Raw genomic sequence first — 17,211 nt, 5'->3', positions numbered from 1 at the left:
CTTTGACAATGTACTATTGTTATGTAGTATGTTATCACTGGGGGGAGTTCAGGGAAGGGGTTCATGGAAACTCTCTTTACTATTTTTGCAACTTCTGTAAGTTTTAAACCACTTAAGCATAAAATAATTGTAATAAAAAGACAAAATTATAATTAAAAAGATGAAATACTTTGAGTACATCTTTGAGTATTCAAATTATTGTAGTTGCTATTTTCTACTTTATATTCCCTAATTTTCTAAACGCTACAATGTACAGGTGTTACTTTTGCTGTTAGTTACAATTATATATATATATATATATATATATATATATATATATATATATATACTTAATATATATATACACATATTTTTAATTTTATATATATATGTATATATATATATATATATATATATATATATATATATATATATATAATAAAAAGCAGTTCACAAAGTAATGTATATAGAAAGGGCTCATTAAAAAACTTAGCTAAGCCAGGCTGGTGTTGCTCAGTGGTTGAGCGTCAACCCATGAACCAAGAGGTCACCTATTTGATTCCCAGTCAGGACACATACCTGGCTTGTAGACTTGATCCCCAATAAGGGGCATGTATGAGGCAGGTGATCCATGTTTCTCTCTCATTGATGCTTCTATCCCTCTCCCTTTCTCTCGCTCTAAAATAAATAAAAACATTTAAAAGAAACTTAGTTAAGTATGTGTAATTGCTTGTATATAATTTTACGAGCAAAGATAAAGTTATTGGAAAATATACTGTTTTACACACTAATTACCCAGAGAGAAGGAATAAAAATAAAAATAGAAGTAGATTTTTAAAAAAAATTTTGTCATCATTATTTTTGTTCACTTGTTATAAGGTAACATTAATATTTTTATTTTAAAATCATCTAGTAAGTAAATGTTTAAAAACTATTTTAAAATATAGTTTTCAATAAGAAATAAAGGGTGAATTAATTTGTGTTTTCTCTTCAATATTTCTTTATGCAACTTATTTTTTAATTTTGTTTTTGAGACACATTATTATTTGTGCCATTAAATGGAAGTTTTTACACAGTACTGTTAAGTTAAAGAATTCTATAGATACAATTTGTTGAAACAAAGCATATCTTGGACCAGCTTATCATCCATGATATAGGAGAAAAATAAAACTTATTTTATATGTATTTTTAATGAAGTCAAGTAATTTTTTATTGGTTTTAGAGGGAGGGGAAGAGAGAGAGAGAGAAACATCAATGTGAGAGAGAAACATCAATCGGTTGCCTCCCACATGTACCCTGGCCAGGGATGGAACCTGCAACCTGGGCATGTGCCCTGACAAGTAATCGAACCCACAACCTTTCAGTGCGCAGGACAACACTCCAACCAACTGAACCACACTGGCCAGGGCATGAAGTCAAATAATTTTAAACAATAATTTTTTACCACACAAATATCTCTGCGGAGTTAAATAATATTTTAAATTAATAAAATAAGCATCTTTATATTTTTAAAAATCACACTGTTACTTTCTTTAAAGACTCTGAATTTGGAATTAAAAGAATTATTCATTCTCTTGAACAGCAGCCTTATGAGATAAATGTTACAGTGTGTTTAAGAATATTTGTGCTGTATTATATAAAACATAAAAGTCATTGTGAAACAGCTCAGGGAGATTATATATATATATATATAGTTTTTGAGTTGGTCTGAGACCTAGGATTCAGGCGCCCGTGGGGATTGGGTTCAGAACCAAATATCACATTGCAATGCTGATGTTGCCTTCATGCCTGCCCTCCTCAGATCTGCCGTGTTCCGGCCAGGGCACTTGTGATGTTAGAACTATCAGATGTCATTGTAAGTCTCACTTTACAGCCAGAATTATGGGCATTCTTAGGCAAAGAATATTTATCATGATCTTATAATTGAAAAAATCAATTATCCCTTTTTATTGCTTTATTTTTTATTTTTGCTCAAGCAGAGACAATTAGAACCTCCTGAGCTTTTAAGGTGTTATAGAGTTGAAGTTGGACTCAAGGCCAGCCAGGGACCATGGGGTCCCCCTGAGCTTTTGTAAAACTGCTCTTTTCGGGTGATCCTGGTGCTGTTCCTACAGCAGCAGAAACATACTTAGGGAAGAAATATCTAGCCCATGTTTTGCTTGCAGTGATTTTTCTGTTTTTCTGAATGCACCACCTCGAGTAATATAGGACATTTGAATCAATTTCCTGAGAACACCCTCGAGAAATAATTCATTGTTTTCCTCCCATATCAAAGGATTCATTAACTTTCTTGGACCCATACTTGGTCTGAGCGTTCATCCAGTGATTTAGTAGCTCCGTGACCTTTAATAAATTACTTAGACCCACTGGCACTGTTTCCTTAACTGGTGAGAACGTTCATTTCAAGGAGTGCAGTTAGGTTTAAATGCCTGAGAAAACGTGGGCATTAATAAATGTTTAATCTGAAGTCTAAAAATAATATTTGTTAAGAAGCTGGCAAACAGTTATTAAACATCTATTACCTCTTCAATAGTACTGCTGGAACAAACATTGTTCATGGAAACTTTGATTCAGTCTCTTAAGAAAAAAAAAAAAAACAGTTGCTATTTCTTTACTCTCCCTTTTATATGATATAATAACACTCATGAAAATTTACAGTTTAATCATCCCCAGTGGAAATCAGCTCTGGACCTCCAGTTCTATCTTTATTTGGCACCTGAGTTTTTGCTTCTTGAGAACTGTATCTTTTTCTTAAACACAGGAAATCTTGATGAAATTTTATAGTTGTCAAGTGAACAATTCTTTTCCTAAATCGTTATTTGGAAAGCTTCATCATGCTCAAGCTGGATGTTCAAGTGCCCTTGATGGTCATGAATTGGCAATACTTTCTGGCCTATGTCTTTGTTAGAAATAATGTGACAACCACACCCCTGACTAGCTCATTAGGTGGTGATGAAATTACTGGTACCCTGCCCCCTACTTCCCCCCCACCCCAACACCAGAAAGAGAGAGAGAGAGAGAGAGAGAGAGAGAGAGACTTAAGATTTCTTAAGAAGGAGAACCCAAATATGCTGGGGAAAATAAACTATATATTGAAAAGTATATATTTGACTTAGATTTTTCTGTCCCAATGGCTTCTTCCTCCTTGGAATATCCCAATGGAATACAAGTCCCATCCTTGCTTTCCCTGTGGACTTGAACTGAACATTCACTATGTTCAGGGACCTTTGGGCAAAGAGGAGGAAGAGGGGAGGAAGGGGTGGTGCTGGTGATTTTCAGCTGGCAATCCATGACTTGCAGCCAGAGCCTTGAGAACCAAATCCACCAGGGATTCAGTCATGTAGGTGAGCATGGTGTGAGAAGGGGCTCCACGTGACTGGGTCCTAGGCTGCAGCACAGTGTACATCGCAGAAGGCACAGTGAGGTCACCATGAATCCCTGTGACATGGAAATTCAAGTAGAAGACAACATCTAATTCTGAGGTTGTATGATTTTCTTGACACTGCATTCTCAATTTGGCTTTCAAGGGATACTTCCCTGAGCCATGTCCCAACTGCAGCTTCCTGCTCTGGCTCCTACTTGACAGGCATCAAGATGACTATTTCCTGGTCATCTCCAGTTCCTCGCCACCCTCCGCTGTTTTCTCTTGTCACTTCTCTCCACAGCTTTAGGCACACTGTCCACCTCTCTTCCATGTGGGGATCACTGCTTTTGTAATAAAGCTGGCTCTGACGATGCTCCTAAAATAGCCAAAGTTGCCATGTCTTATCTGCATATTGGACTTGGCTGTGCGTGACCTCCACCCCAATATGTGAGCCGGCCTGCTCATCTTTGTGACAGGCTACATGTAGTGAGTGTGTGAGGAGAAGACCTCTGTCTGCTGGCTCCAGGCCTTGTCCTTTCCATCATTTATAGAAGTTCCACAGGTGGCTAAAAACCAGTGAAGAAATTATTTTGGGGTTGCTTGCCCCCATACAAACCTTATCTGGATAATCACTAGAAAAACACACTCAAGCAATAAGGAAGTACAATCTCATGCTCAAAGATTGGCAAAGCTTAAAAGTGCAACAATATCAACCTTTGGCCAGATAAGAGGCAATGATAGTTCTCATAACTAATAATGGAGTATAAATTGGTTCAGTCACTTTAGGAAGCCATGTAAAATATCTCATAAAATTGAAAATGGACATATAATGGCCCAAACATTTACTTTTGAATACTTAACCTACTGAATCTCTCATTTATCCACATAAAGACTGTGATGGTCCATTTTATGTGTCAATTTGACTAGTTATTTAATCAACAATCAGTCTAGGTGTTTCTATAAAAGTATTTCGTAGATATGACTAGGGTCCATAACCATTGCCTTTAAGTAAAGGTGATTTCCCTAGTTCATCTGTGTGGGCGTGAGTCAATGGGCTGCAGCGCTGAGGTCTCCATGAGGAAGAAGTGTTGCCTGGGGATAGCAGCTTCACCTGCATCTGGAAGTTCTAGTCTGCCCTCCTTGGCAACTGACCTTAGCCAAGCCCACAAGCAGTAAGTCAATTCCATACAATACATTTCTTTATAGGTATAGTCTCCTGTTAGTTTGTTCCTCTGGTCGAACCTATAACCTAATATTAATTTGAGGAAAGAGAGAGAGAGAGAGAGAGAGAGAGAGAGAGAGAGAGAGAGAGAGAGAGAAAGAAAGAAAGAAAGAAAGAAAGAAAGAAAGAAAGAAAGAAAGAAAGAAAGAAAGAAAGAAAGAAAGAAAGAAAGAAAGAAAGAAAGAAAGAAAGAAAGAGGAAGGAAGGAAGGAAGGAAGGAAGGAAGGAAGGAAGGAAGGAAGGAAGGAAGGAAGGAAGGAAAGGAGGGAGGGAGGGAGGGAGGGAGGGAGAGAGGGAGGGAGAGAGAGAGAGAAAGAGAGAGAGAAAGAGAAAGAGAAAGAGAAAGAAAGAGAAAGAGAAAGAAAGAGAAAGAAAGAGAAAGAAAGAGAGGGAGAAAAGGCAGGAAGGCAGGGAGGAGGGAGAGAGGGAGGGAGGGAAGGATTGTCTGGAAGATAATTGATATGATGTAAGGGTTTGCTGTTCTGATGAAAGGCATTAACTCCCAGGTAGAGTCTGGACAGCCCCCTATGATAAAACTAAGTGAAGTCTTGCTAGGAAAATTCCATATTCACTCTTCATTGAACCTCAGATTGTTTTATGATGCTACCACTCAAGGGAAACTTTCTTATCAAAGGTGATCCCCTGGATTCCAGTCTCTCTCTGTTCTCTACTCACCTCTGGTACACCCTTTTGCTCCCCTTCTCACTATGGCGTAGAATGTATCAGAAGTTCTAGCTTGTAAGCAGTACATAAAATGTTGGGTTAAGTGCTATATAAAGCTAAAATAAGTCAGACACAAATTCCTTTATTCCCCTACTTTGAACATTTCCCAAAATAGAAGCAAGAACTTGCATGCTCAGACAACCTAATTAATAAGGTACCAGCATGCAATCTGGGTTTTTCTAATTAAATGTAGCCGTGAGAGCCATAGCAGGGATTTCATTAAACTCGTCAAAACAATTGCATCCCTGGTAATGCAGGGTGGGTGTAGCCAAAATACGAATACAGAGTGTGATTCTGGGGCTTGCTGAACTACAATCACCGTTGAGGTCACAGCTTCATCATTTATCTCGTGTGACATTGATAGCATTCATTGATAGAATCTTTGTGGAACTCTTTTATATTAGTGCAATTCAATTGCGGTAAAAGTTAATGGTAAAACTGTACAAACTCCACATATCCAGGATCGCCATAGTTAAAATCCCTGAGTTATGAAATTGTGGGTCCCCCTCTCAGGTAAAAAATCCTGACTAGGAGCATGCTTAGTAAGGGAAAAAAACAAACAAACAAAAAAAAAACCAACAACAACAACAAAAAAACACAGTATAATATGGGTCGTGGAGGAACTAAAAAATACAAACTGTAACTTCATGATCATTGTTCATACACTTTGCTGTTTTCTATAGCCTATGCTGATGGCGGTGAATTTCACAATTTTGTACATTGTTACAAATAATTAATATAAATAATAGTTATTGAGCTAGAGGAAGAATGAACATTAAGCAGAAAGCCTATGACCTTTGGAAAGACAGTTGATTCTACCTTAGTTGATACAAACAATAGTTGGATTATTTTAGAAAAGGGTGTGTTTTTTACTTGGATAGAGAAGCCAAGGGGTGGACTATCACAAGCGTCTGTAATTTATGTCCATCCAACATCTTTGAATGTGCAATTTGTTTTGCTCATTTTCCAAATTAAGTGACATATCTTCTTAAGGCAGAAACCAGAAAATTCACACCCTCACATTCCCTTGTAGCAAGTGCACAGGTATGATGTCTAGCTTTTACCAATTAAAGTCATCCATGAGACATTTGGACTCAGAAGTAAATGTGAAGAAAAGTCCAAAGTCATGCCCAGGTAGCTGTCTACAGCAGGCATGACGGCAGAGGCGTCAGTTCCTCAGGGCAGCAGCATCGGGGCCGCGGCGCTCACTGTGGGGTGATATATTCTCCTTAGCGAAGAGCCCTGGCTCTCCTGGAGATCCTTCATACTTGCTATCCTTTAATAGATACTTCTGCTTAAACAAAATGTGGAGGACTGCTTTGTGTACAAATAAAAACTCTAAATTATATACTCTGCTGAATAACCCATTCACAGAAGTAGAAAGTACAACAGTTAAATAATAATGTGACTTTATTTTTTTAATGTGTTATCAAAATACCGTATGCAAAAATAAATTTTTAAAAAGATGTGGAATCCTGAGTGATATTATTTTTGTTGTTTTGTTGGTTTTCATTAAAATTTTAAGATAGAGACTCACATGGATCTGTAAGAAATAATACATAGAGATCTTTTCTATTCTTTACTCAGTTTCCTCTAATGATGGAATTTTATAAAATTACTAGAATCCCGGTGCACGAATTTGTGCACTGGTGGGGCCCCTCAGCCTGGCGTGCACCCTCTCACAATCTGGGACCCCTCGGGGGATGCCAGACAGCCTGTTTCAGCCCACCCAAAACCAGAAGTCCAACATCTTCCAAGGGATGTAGTAGTGCATGAAGTGGCAGATGGCCAGGGAGGAGCCCGAGCCCGGGCCAGGTGCCACTCCCACTCATCCCAGCCCCGCTGCACCTGCCACCACCACCACTCAGTGGTGCTGCAGTGGAAGTGGGAGAGGCTTGTGCCACCGCAGCTGCTCTTGCCAGCCGTGAGCCCAACTGTGGGAGCACACTGACCACCAGTGGGCAGCTCCTGCGTTGAGCATCTGCCCCTTGGTGGTCAATGCACATTATAGCGACCAGTCGACCAGTCGTTCGGTCATTTAGTCAACCGGTTGCTTAGGCTTCTATATGTATAGATGGTATATCACAACCAATACATTGACAAGCATACAGCATGTAACCTTTGGCACTGTGTTTTTAATCACTAAGCATAGTTTCCTTCATACTTGTCCAGGTTTTTGCACAAATCATTCATCTGCTTATTTGTATAGTATAGCTGAATAGTGCGTCATGGTATGGATGCACTGGCTTGTCTAATCATTCACCTGTTGAAGGACACCTGGATCATTTCCAGTTGGGGAATATATAAAAAAAAGTTTCTATAAACATTCATGTAAATGATTTTGTACCTATACATCAGTTTTATTTTCTCTGGGATAAATGCCCAAAATGTATGCAACTCCGGGTTGGATGATAATTCCCTGTTTACATTTAAAAGAAACTTCCAGATTGTTTTTTTCAGAGTGACTATCCCATTTAATCCTAGCCATGCTGGTAAATGTGCAGTGGTATCTCATTAGTGTGCATTTCCGTGGTGGCTAATGATGCTGGGCATTGTTCACATATTTATTTGCCATCTGTACATGCTACTCATGACCACAGCCTTTGGTTCAAGTCACCATTATCTTTTAACTGGATAGAATTTCTTCTGAAATGGTTTTATGATTCTGTGTCTTGTTATAAGTTACTAAAATCCATAATTCCACTTCCAGTAATGGCAGACTAGCTAGTTGTCGGTCAATCTCCCTTCTAATAATAATCATAAAAGTCCCTCAAATACAAAGAATTCTCTTGAGAGTTACTCAAGAGGTATTGAAGGGCCATGATCTTGGAAAGAAGGGAAATGCAAAGATATTGGCCTAATATTAAGGATTAGTTTTCCCTTCAAAGTATTTGCTAATTTAAAGGCAGCAGCTGAGAAATGAAAGCTAAGCAGAAAGCAATGGTTCAGAAGCTGAGCAGAACTTAACCTACTGTGGGTGAGGAATGGGAAATGGAGTTCAGAATCTGCCAAGGAAGAGGAGGTCTGGTGAATGACTCACTGCGGCTCTCACTGACCTCTTCCTAAAAAGCATGGGGTAGCCCAGCCTGTGTGGCTCAATGGTTGAGCATTGGCCTATGAACCAGGAGGTCACAGGTCGATTCCTGGTCAGGGCACTTGCCTGGGTTTCCAGTTCAATCCCCAGTAGAGGGCGTGCAGGAGGCATCCCATCAATGATTCTCTCTCATCATTGATGTTTCTATCTCCCTCTCCCTTCCTCTCTGAATCAATAAAAATATGTTTTATTTAAAAACTGTGGCTAAATAAGAAATGTGCCAGCCTTCACAAAAAGGAGATGGCCTTGAAGACTGAAGAGCAGCCTCCTATCAGCTCAACACTGATGGATCAAGCTGATCTTCCCCTGAACTTGTGGATGTTAAAATAACTATGATTGTTATGTTCAAAAATGTGTACATGGAGAACTTAAGCAGAGAGCCACAAATTCTTAAAACGAACCCATTAGAAATTGTGTAACTGAAGAATGATAGCTGGAATGAAGAACTCAGTAGCTGTGCTTGATAACAGATTAGTCATGGGGTCAGCAAACTTTCTCAGATAATAATGATTTCAGGCTTTGCAGGTCAATAGCCCTGCCCAAACCACCCAGCTCTGCTGCTGAAAGGCAAATAGACTTTAGTCAAATGAGTGGGCATAGCTGAGTCCCAATAAATCATCATTTACAAAAACAAATCACAGAAAAAGACAAGGATGGGAAAAGATTCCAAGGATCCCTGCCCCTGATAGAGGTGACTTTAGCTTCTCTGAGTTCACTGCAACTCCAGCATCTCTCAGAGCCCCTGGAGTAGTATCTGTCTCCCTTGAGGGTGAGGAGCCATGCAGTTCTTCTTTACATAACTCTCATCACCTAAAACAATATCGCTCTTAGTAAATGCTTTTTCTTCTATAAGTGGCATTCGCCTGCCTTAGAGAATCTACATGCCCACACATCATTAATGCCAGCTACTGTTCCAGTGCCAGACACTATGACTGCGGGTTGTGCAGAAGGCAGCGTGACACTCACTCTGGGGGAGGGGGGCAATTAGCCACACAAAACTCCATGGTATTTTCAAAAGATCTTCAAAATGAGCCCCAGTGAGAAAAGGTACCCCTCTCACACACTCTAATGGCATTGCCTTGGTTCTATTGCAAAATTTCTACAAGATGGGCCTGGCTTTATCAGCACGTCATTCATGAGGAAACTGGGATCCAGACATTTCTAAGAACATAGCTAATAAGAGACAGAGCTGTGCTCCCAGCCCAGATCAACCTCATTCCAAAGTGCCGCACCCCCCCCCCCCCTCAACCCCCGTCCCGCTTTTTTGTGGCTACACTGTCCTCTGCCCTGGGATTGACTCTCCTTGAAAACTGAGACCTCACCCGGCCACTGAAACTTCTTGAGTATCAGAAGCGTATAAAACAATTCTCCATGCTTGCCTGTCTTGAACTGTGATACCATTATCCTCTTACGGATCGATTGGTGTGAAATCAGATCCTGCCTGGGAGCAGGAAAAAGAATAGTGAGGGAAGACTCTGGCTCCAAGCTCTGCAAGACACAAAAACTTATTGGAGTTCTGCAGAGGTCTGTTCAAAGTCTGGGTGTATTCTGTCATTTGGCAAGAATTAAATGGAGCCTTGTGTCCTCTAAGATTATTCTGTTACCTTCAGGATTAGGTTACCCGTCATTATATTTAACCTATGGGAAAAGCCGCCACAAAGCTGTGCTAAAGATGTAATGGGAAGCATATAATAAAGAACCCTCATGTCAAAGAGATACAAATTTCCCACAGAGAGCTGCCACTGAATGACTGCTTTCTGCTCCTGCCTACCGTCCCTGAGGGGGACTCGGCCGTAGAGGCCAAAGGGATGCGAGGGAACCAGCCCTGGCCCCTCTGGACAGATACAGGTGCTCTGGTCTTATTCATTTGTGAGGTGACTACCCAGAGGGGTGCAGGAAGAGGAGAGAGGGTTGCTAAAGGACTTATCTTGCTTAATCTGTAGGAATTCCAGAAGGCCCTGGGGAACCTGAGATTCCTAGACTTTTTTCCCTTCTCACATTTCCTACTGGAAATCCCTCCAGCTGGCGGGATGCTGAAATAGGTACCATTTAGCTGGCTAATGAAGTCCATATGCAATTGTTAGGAACATAACTGACACTTCAGACTTGGGCCTGCCTGTGGCCGCACAGTTTTCTGCTGCCCAGCGCAGCTGCCTGCTGGGGAGGCTGCTGTTTCCCGAGTTGCTCTGCCCCAGCTGGAATTCACAGGAGACGCTTGATGTACTAATGTCAGGTTATGATAATACCTATCTGTTATGCTGATCAAATAAAATAACATTTGTAAAGCAAAGTGCCAGACAGACGGTGGGCACTGTCTAAATCGAAAGGTTATTTACAACCTGTCCCACCCGACTTTTCCAGCTCATTTCTCAGAACTCTGCTCCTCCCAGGGCCCAGCCCTGGGTACCTCTGTCTACACTGAGGTCATTGTTCCCGCAGGCAGTAGGGCCTTCCTGCCTCTGTGACTTCCTGCATGCCTGTGGCAGAGTCTGCTGCACTGGCTGGCATTTATCTCCTGAGCAACAAGTTCAAAGTGTTTGAGGGTCGGAGAACAGTCTTCATGAACTTGGTTATTTAGTGCTTTTGGCTTTGGGGATAGAGTTGGCACTCAGTAAATAGTTGTGAGATGAATGAGTACATAAAGGAAGAGGGTTCAGAATGATTCTGAAACATCATGTAAAAAAACCACCATGGAGGCTTGTTAAATTACAGTCTGCAGTGTTTCATATACAGATAAGAGATGCAGAAAGGGGGAGTCATAATGTGTATGCACACACATGCACAGTCACACACATGCAAACACACAGTCACAGTCACATACAATAATTGATTAAATACATAAGTAATATAAGAACATAATTTATTTTATTTTAATTGAATTTATTGGGGTGACTGGTTAATAACATTATGTAGGATTCAGATGTGCATTTCTATAGTCCATCATCTGTATATTGTATTGTGTATTCACCTCCCCAAGTTAAGTCTCCTTCCATCATCATTTATCATTTCCTTTACCAGCTCCTGCCTCCCCAGGCCCGCCTTTCCCTCTGGTAATCACCATACTGTTGTCTGTGTCTATGAGTCACTGGGGGTTTTCTTGTGTGTTTTTTTTTGGGGGGGGGGGTATTTTTTGCTTAGTCCCTTTCCCTTCCCTCCCCCTTACCCAGTCCCCCAACACTCCCTCCCCTCTGATAGCTGTCAGTCTATTCTCTGTCTCTATGAGTCTGTCTCTATTTTGTTTGTTAGATTTTTTTCATTCATTAGATTCTACATATAAGTGAGATCATATGGTACTTTCCTTTCTCTGACTGGCTTATTTCACTCAGCATAATGCTCCCCAGGTCCATCCATGCTGTCACAAAAGATAAGATTTCTTTGTTGTTTTTTTACAGTCAACTCATATTCTATTGTGTAAATGTACCACACCTTTTATATGCACTCATTTACTGATGGACCCTTTGGCTGTTTCCAAATCTTGGCTATCCAATACAATAAAAGGCTAATATGCAAATAGAATGAATGGGCGATCAACCAGTTGCTATGACGTGAGCTGACCACCAGGGCACTCGTACGGAACATGGTGGGCTTCTGTCATGGCAGGATAGTGGAGGAGGTGAGCTGGGGAACCAGACCAAGGTGAGGCACTGGTCACCAGCCCCAATAGCCCCTGAGGGCTTTTCCACCACCTGCTGCTCCTGAGGGGCAATCAGGGCAGCAGCCACCACTCACACCCACTGATGGTGCTGGCTCCAATCACTCTGCACCATCAGCAGGTGCGAACAGGGCTGGCACCGTCAGTACGTGGGAAAGATGGTGGCAGGAGTGGGGATGCCGGCAGACAGGGGACTGGGGGTGTGAAGGATGGGCCGAGACCTGCCCCTGTGCCCACCACAGCCTCACAGCCCACAGTTCCTTAGGCTATAATAATAAAAGCATAATATGCAAATTGACTGAATAGCCAAACAGCAGAAAGACTGTCCAGATGTCCTTCCAGACGAAGAAGCTAGGGCTGTGAGGGCTGAGGCAGCTGGGGCTGCGAAGGTCAACTCTTGCATGAATTTCATGCATAGGGCCTCTAGTTATAAATAACACTATAATGAACATGGAGGTGCATACACTCTTTCAAATTGATGCTTCAGGTTTCTTTGGATATATTCCCAGAAATGGAATCTTTGGGTCATAAGGCAGTTCAATCAATTCTTTTTTTTCAAAAAAAAATTTATCTTCCCCTAAGGATACATTTATTGACTTGAGAAAGAGAGAGAGAAATTGGTTGTCTCCCATATTTGCCCCAACCTGGGATAGAACCTGCAACCTAGTTATGTACCCTGACCAGATATCAAACCCACAAACATTTGGTGTGTGGATGTCACACCAACTAACTATGCCACCTGGCCAGAGCCATTTTAAATTTTTTGAAGAAACTCCATAGTGTTTTGCACAGTGGCTGCACTCATCTGCATTCCCACCAACATGCACAAGGGTTCCCTTTCCCCGACATCCTCGCCAGCACTTGTTTGTTAATTTATTATTGATATCCATGCTGACAGATGTGCATCTCTTAATTTGCATCTCTCTGATGATTGTGACATTGAGCATCATCTCATATGTGCATTGGCCATCTGTATGCCCTCTGGAGAAGTGCCTATTCAGATCCTTTGCTCATTCTTTAATTGGATTGTTTTTTCGTGTTGAGTTGTATGAGTTCTCTAAATTTTGGATGCTAACCCCTTATCAGATGTATTATTGACAAATATGTTCTCCCATTCAGTGGGTTGTATTTTCATTTTTTGATGGTTTGCTGTGTAATGACTTTTAGTTTGATGTAGTCCCATTTATTTTTCTTTTGTTTCCCTTGCCCAAGGACATATATCATAAAAAATATTGCTACAAGAATTTGTTCAAGAGTTCGGTCAACATGGCCGGTGCTCTGAGTCTCTTGCTCAGGGCGCCTGTCCGTGCTGTCATTGCTCACTGTGGGTTCACAACCCAGGGAGTGGCAGGCCCGGAATCTACCCGCTGCGAGCCCACCCGATTCCCACTGGGAACAGAGGGGCAGGAGCTGCAGGAGGTGGAGCGGTACTGGCTCCTTCCCCCATCCCCAACCCCCCCCCCCCCTCCCCGGGGCCCTCAGCCTGCAGCAGGGCTGGCCCTTACTTCTTTCCTTATCAGAGGCGAAGGGGCAGGTGTTCAGCTCCTTTGGGACCACAGCGTCCCTAATCCAGTGACGTATTTCATCGTCCATTTAGAGTTCGCCCTGCTCGGGGGCTGCTGTTGTAGGTGTAAGATTTCCGGGGCAGTGAACAGAGACGAGGGCTGGGCGCTGCGGGATTTAGCCTGAGACACTTCAACCACCCATGTCGCTTCACGCATGGCTTCTGCCACTAGTTCTCTCCCCCAGCGCCCTGAAACGACAGAAAAAAAGCCATCCTGTTCCAGAACATTCAGAGGCAAATGGAGCCGCGAGGGGCCCCTCCCAGGACTCTGACATGGGAAGCCATGGAGCAGATCCGGTATTTACACGAAGAATTTCCAGAGTCCTGGTCAGTTCCCAGAGTGGCTGAAGGCTTTGAGGTTAGCACTGATGTGATCAGAAGGGTTTTAAAAAGCAAGTCTGTACCCACATTGGAGCAGAAACTGAAGCAGGACCAAAAAGTCTTTAAGAGAGCTGGGCTTGCCTCCTCACTTGCCAGCTTGCAGGCTCTGGGGAGACCTGGAGGCTGCTTTCTGCAGGCCACCCCATGTCAGGAGGTGAAGCCTCATCTCAAGGCCAAGGTCACAGCACAGCTTTGAAGGTGACAGAACTGAACACTCAGAGTACAAACACACCGAGGAGACAGGAAGGAAGAAAGGAGTCGAGAGCCTGGACAAGGAAAGCTTTGTGGCGGTTGCTGCAGCCCAAAGTCATCAGAGAGAGCTGCAGAAGTTCTCCACCAGCAATTGTGAGGGCACCAGAGGCACTGACAGTGATGAACTGCCAAGTGTGAAGATGCTGGAAGAGTTGAAGGCAAGAGAACCGGGTGACCAGAACTTCAGCAGCAAGGTTGCGCAGAGGGGGCGGGAGTTCTTTGACGACAATGGGAACTTCCTGTACAGAATTTGAACTGGAGCCTGGCTTGTGGAGATGCCACGTGAAACACGGCTGAGCAAGTATATTTGAGCTGCCTGGATTTCTGTGTGTAGGCCTCTTTGGGTTCATCTTGTTTGGGACTCTCTGTACTTCCTGGACTTGTGTATCATTTTCCTTCATCAAGTTAGTAATGTTTTCAGTCATTTTTTTCCTAAAATGGGTTCTCAATCCTTGCTCTCCTTCTTCTTCTGGTACCCCTATGATTCAGAGGTTGGTATGCTTCATGTTGTCCCAAAGTTCCCTGAAACTATTCTAATTTTTTAAAATTCTTTTTTTCTTCTTGCTGTTCTGACTGGGTGTGTTTTGCTATCTTGTCTTCCAAATCGCTGATTCAGTACTCTGCTTCATCCAACCTACTGTTTATTCCTTCTAGTGTATGCTTCATTTCAGATATTGTATTCTTTGTTTATGACTGTTTTTAATGGTTTTTATGTCCTTTTTCATCTGCTTTAGTTCTCACCAAGTTCCTTGAACATCCTTATAGCCATTCTTTTGAACTCTATATCTGATAAATTACTTGCCTCCTTTTCATTTAGTTCTTTTTCTGGAGATTTCTTCTGTTCTTTTGTTTGAGGCCTGTTTATTTTTCTCCCATTTTGACTTCATCCTTGTGTTTATTATTATGTATTAGGTAGTTCTTCTATGGCTGTCAGTCTTGGTACAGTGTATATAGTAGGTGTTCTGTAGGGCCCAGCAGCATAGTCTCTTAGAACATCTGCAGTGAGTGCTCCAGGAATGTCCCTTATGTAGGTTATCTGGGTTCTCCTGTTGTAATTAAGTCTTGATTTCTATTGGCCCATTTGTGCATGGTATTGACCCTCAGGTTAGCTGACTGTGAGGATCAATCCCAACCACAGTGTATGAGTTGTGCTGCTCTGCAGGTACTGACCACACAGAGAAGAATTCACCTCAGTAAGGTCTGGTGCCTGCTGAGATCTCACTTTGGATGAGCTTACCGGATCCTGCTCTGATGTTGTCTAAAACTGGCCACTGGGTGTATTGGCTTTAGGCCCTCTTGGAAGTCACTCTGGTACAGGCCAGTGTCAGACTCTGTTTGCAGCTGATGCTGGTTAAACCTGTTTGAAGCTACAAAGTGATCCAGTTTGTGGCTGGGTCTGCTAGGCCTGGGTGTGCACAGAAAACATCTTTTTACCACTTCTTTGACTGGGGGTAAGTCAGCAAAAGTGCCAAGAAACCCCAAGGTCTTTTCTGCCTGTATCCCCCTGCCAGCTGCCTATTCAGCTTAGTCTCTAAAAGAACCTCTAGCAGTATTTAAGTTGCATGAAGTATGTTCTCAGTGAGTCACCAAGTAGAAGCAAATGGTGTTCACCAGATCTACACAGCTTCAAACTCAGTGCCAATGCTATGTCTGAGGTTAATCAACAAATACCATGGGTATACACAGTCTAGCTGCTGCTGGAGTTCACACACCTTTATGGTTGGGTGGCATCTCAAGGAGTGGTCTGAGTGAGACCAGCAGCATTTATCTGGCCCAAACACATCAAGATTTGTCTGTATGAAGGGAGGGCTCTACACTGCCTCAGTGTGTGAGGAAAAATGTCCCCAATCCTAGAGCCACATTACTCAATAGGTCCCAGATTCTGCCAGGAGCCCAATCTCAGCAGGGCAGGGCCACCAGTAATTGGGAGAAGAGGAGATGGTGGTTAGGCTTGAGGAAAGTTTGGGGGAGTGGCTCTTGCCCCAGAGTCACACAGCTCAATCTGTTCTGGATTAACTCAATCTGTTCTGGATTTTGCCCAGACCTCTGCAGGGTGGAGCACTAAGAGCCAGGGACAGTGGGGTTAGCTGATCTCCCATGGGTGGGTTGTCAGTTTCATGAGAAATTGGGGGTAATGGCCCCAGCCCCAAAGCCACACAACTCATTCACTGACATCTCCTGGTTCTGCCCAGATCTCTACCTGGCATGATTTCTGCAGGGTGGGGCCACAGGGAGAGCAGAGAGTTGGACTGTTGCTTTCCCCCTGGCTGAAGCCATAGGAAAAGGAGTGCTCCATCCAAGAAAAATGCTGTCTGCACTGCAGGAAAGTGACTCTGCACATGGGTCCCAGTGGCTGTCCCCCTAGTTTGCTCCCCAGAACCACACACTCCAGTCTCTCCTCTCAAGACTATAGTTCACTATGCCCTCCCTCCGATGGAGCCAAGGGTGAGTGGCCTTAAATGACATTTTGTGTGTTGGGCCTTTAAGAAAGTGCCTGTGTCTCTAGCAGACTCTCATCTCTCCCTGGCAGACAGAATGCCAGCTAATTTTCACAGCAAGATGTTACATGAGCTCTGCTTCCTGGCTCTGGTTTTCTGGGGTGGGGATCCTGGTGTGGGGTTGAGAATGCACAGTCCTCAGGGGAACATTTGTAGCTGAGATATCCCTCTGCAACCTCAGCTGCCACCATGGGAGCAGAGACAGGACTTTCCATGGCTCTACCCTTCCTACCAGTCTCGATGTGGCTTCTTCTGTAAACTCATGGTTTTAAGACTTCTCTCAAGCCAGTCTTCAGCTAGTCTTCAGGTTGATTGCTCTATATTTTAGTTGTAATTCCAGTTTGGTCCTGGGAGGAGGTGAGTGTAATATTCACCTACTCTGCTGCCATCTTTGACCCCTCTGAAGAATGTAATTTTTTAAAGAACAGAAGGATAGTGAATGATACTGCAGAGAAAGATACCATCAGTTTTTGGTTAATAGT

The 17,211-nt window shown here is 42.7% G+C and overlaps 1 pseudogene; it reads left to right on the top strand.

Annotated features, from left to right (window-relative positions):
• The first annotated feature begins 13,791 nt into the window (after positions 1-13,791).
• Positions 13,792-14,557, top strand: LOC132218758 (neugrin-like; annotated as a pseudogene).
• The last annotated feature ends 2,654 nt before the right edge of the window (positions 14,558-17,211 follow it).

The sequence above is a fragment of the Myotis daubentonii genome, chromosome 16 (assembly GCF_963259705.1).
Source record: "Myotis daubentonii chromosome 16, mMyoDau2.1, whole genome shotgun sequence".
NCBI classification, from domain to species: Eukaryota; Metazoa; Chordata; class Mammalia; order Chiroptera; family Vespertilionidae; genus Myotis; species Myotis daubentonii.
This window is presented reverse-complemented; position numbering and strand designations above follow the sequence as displayed.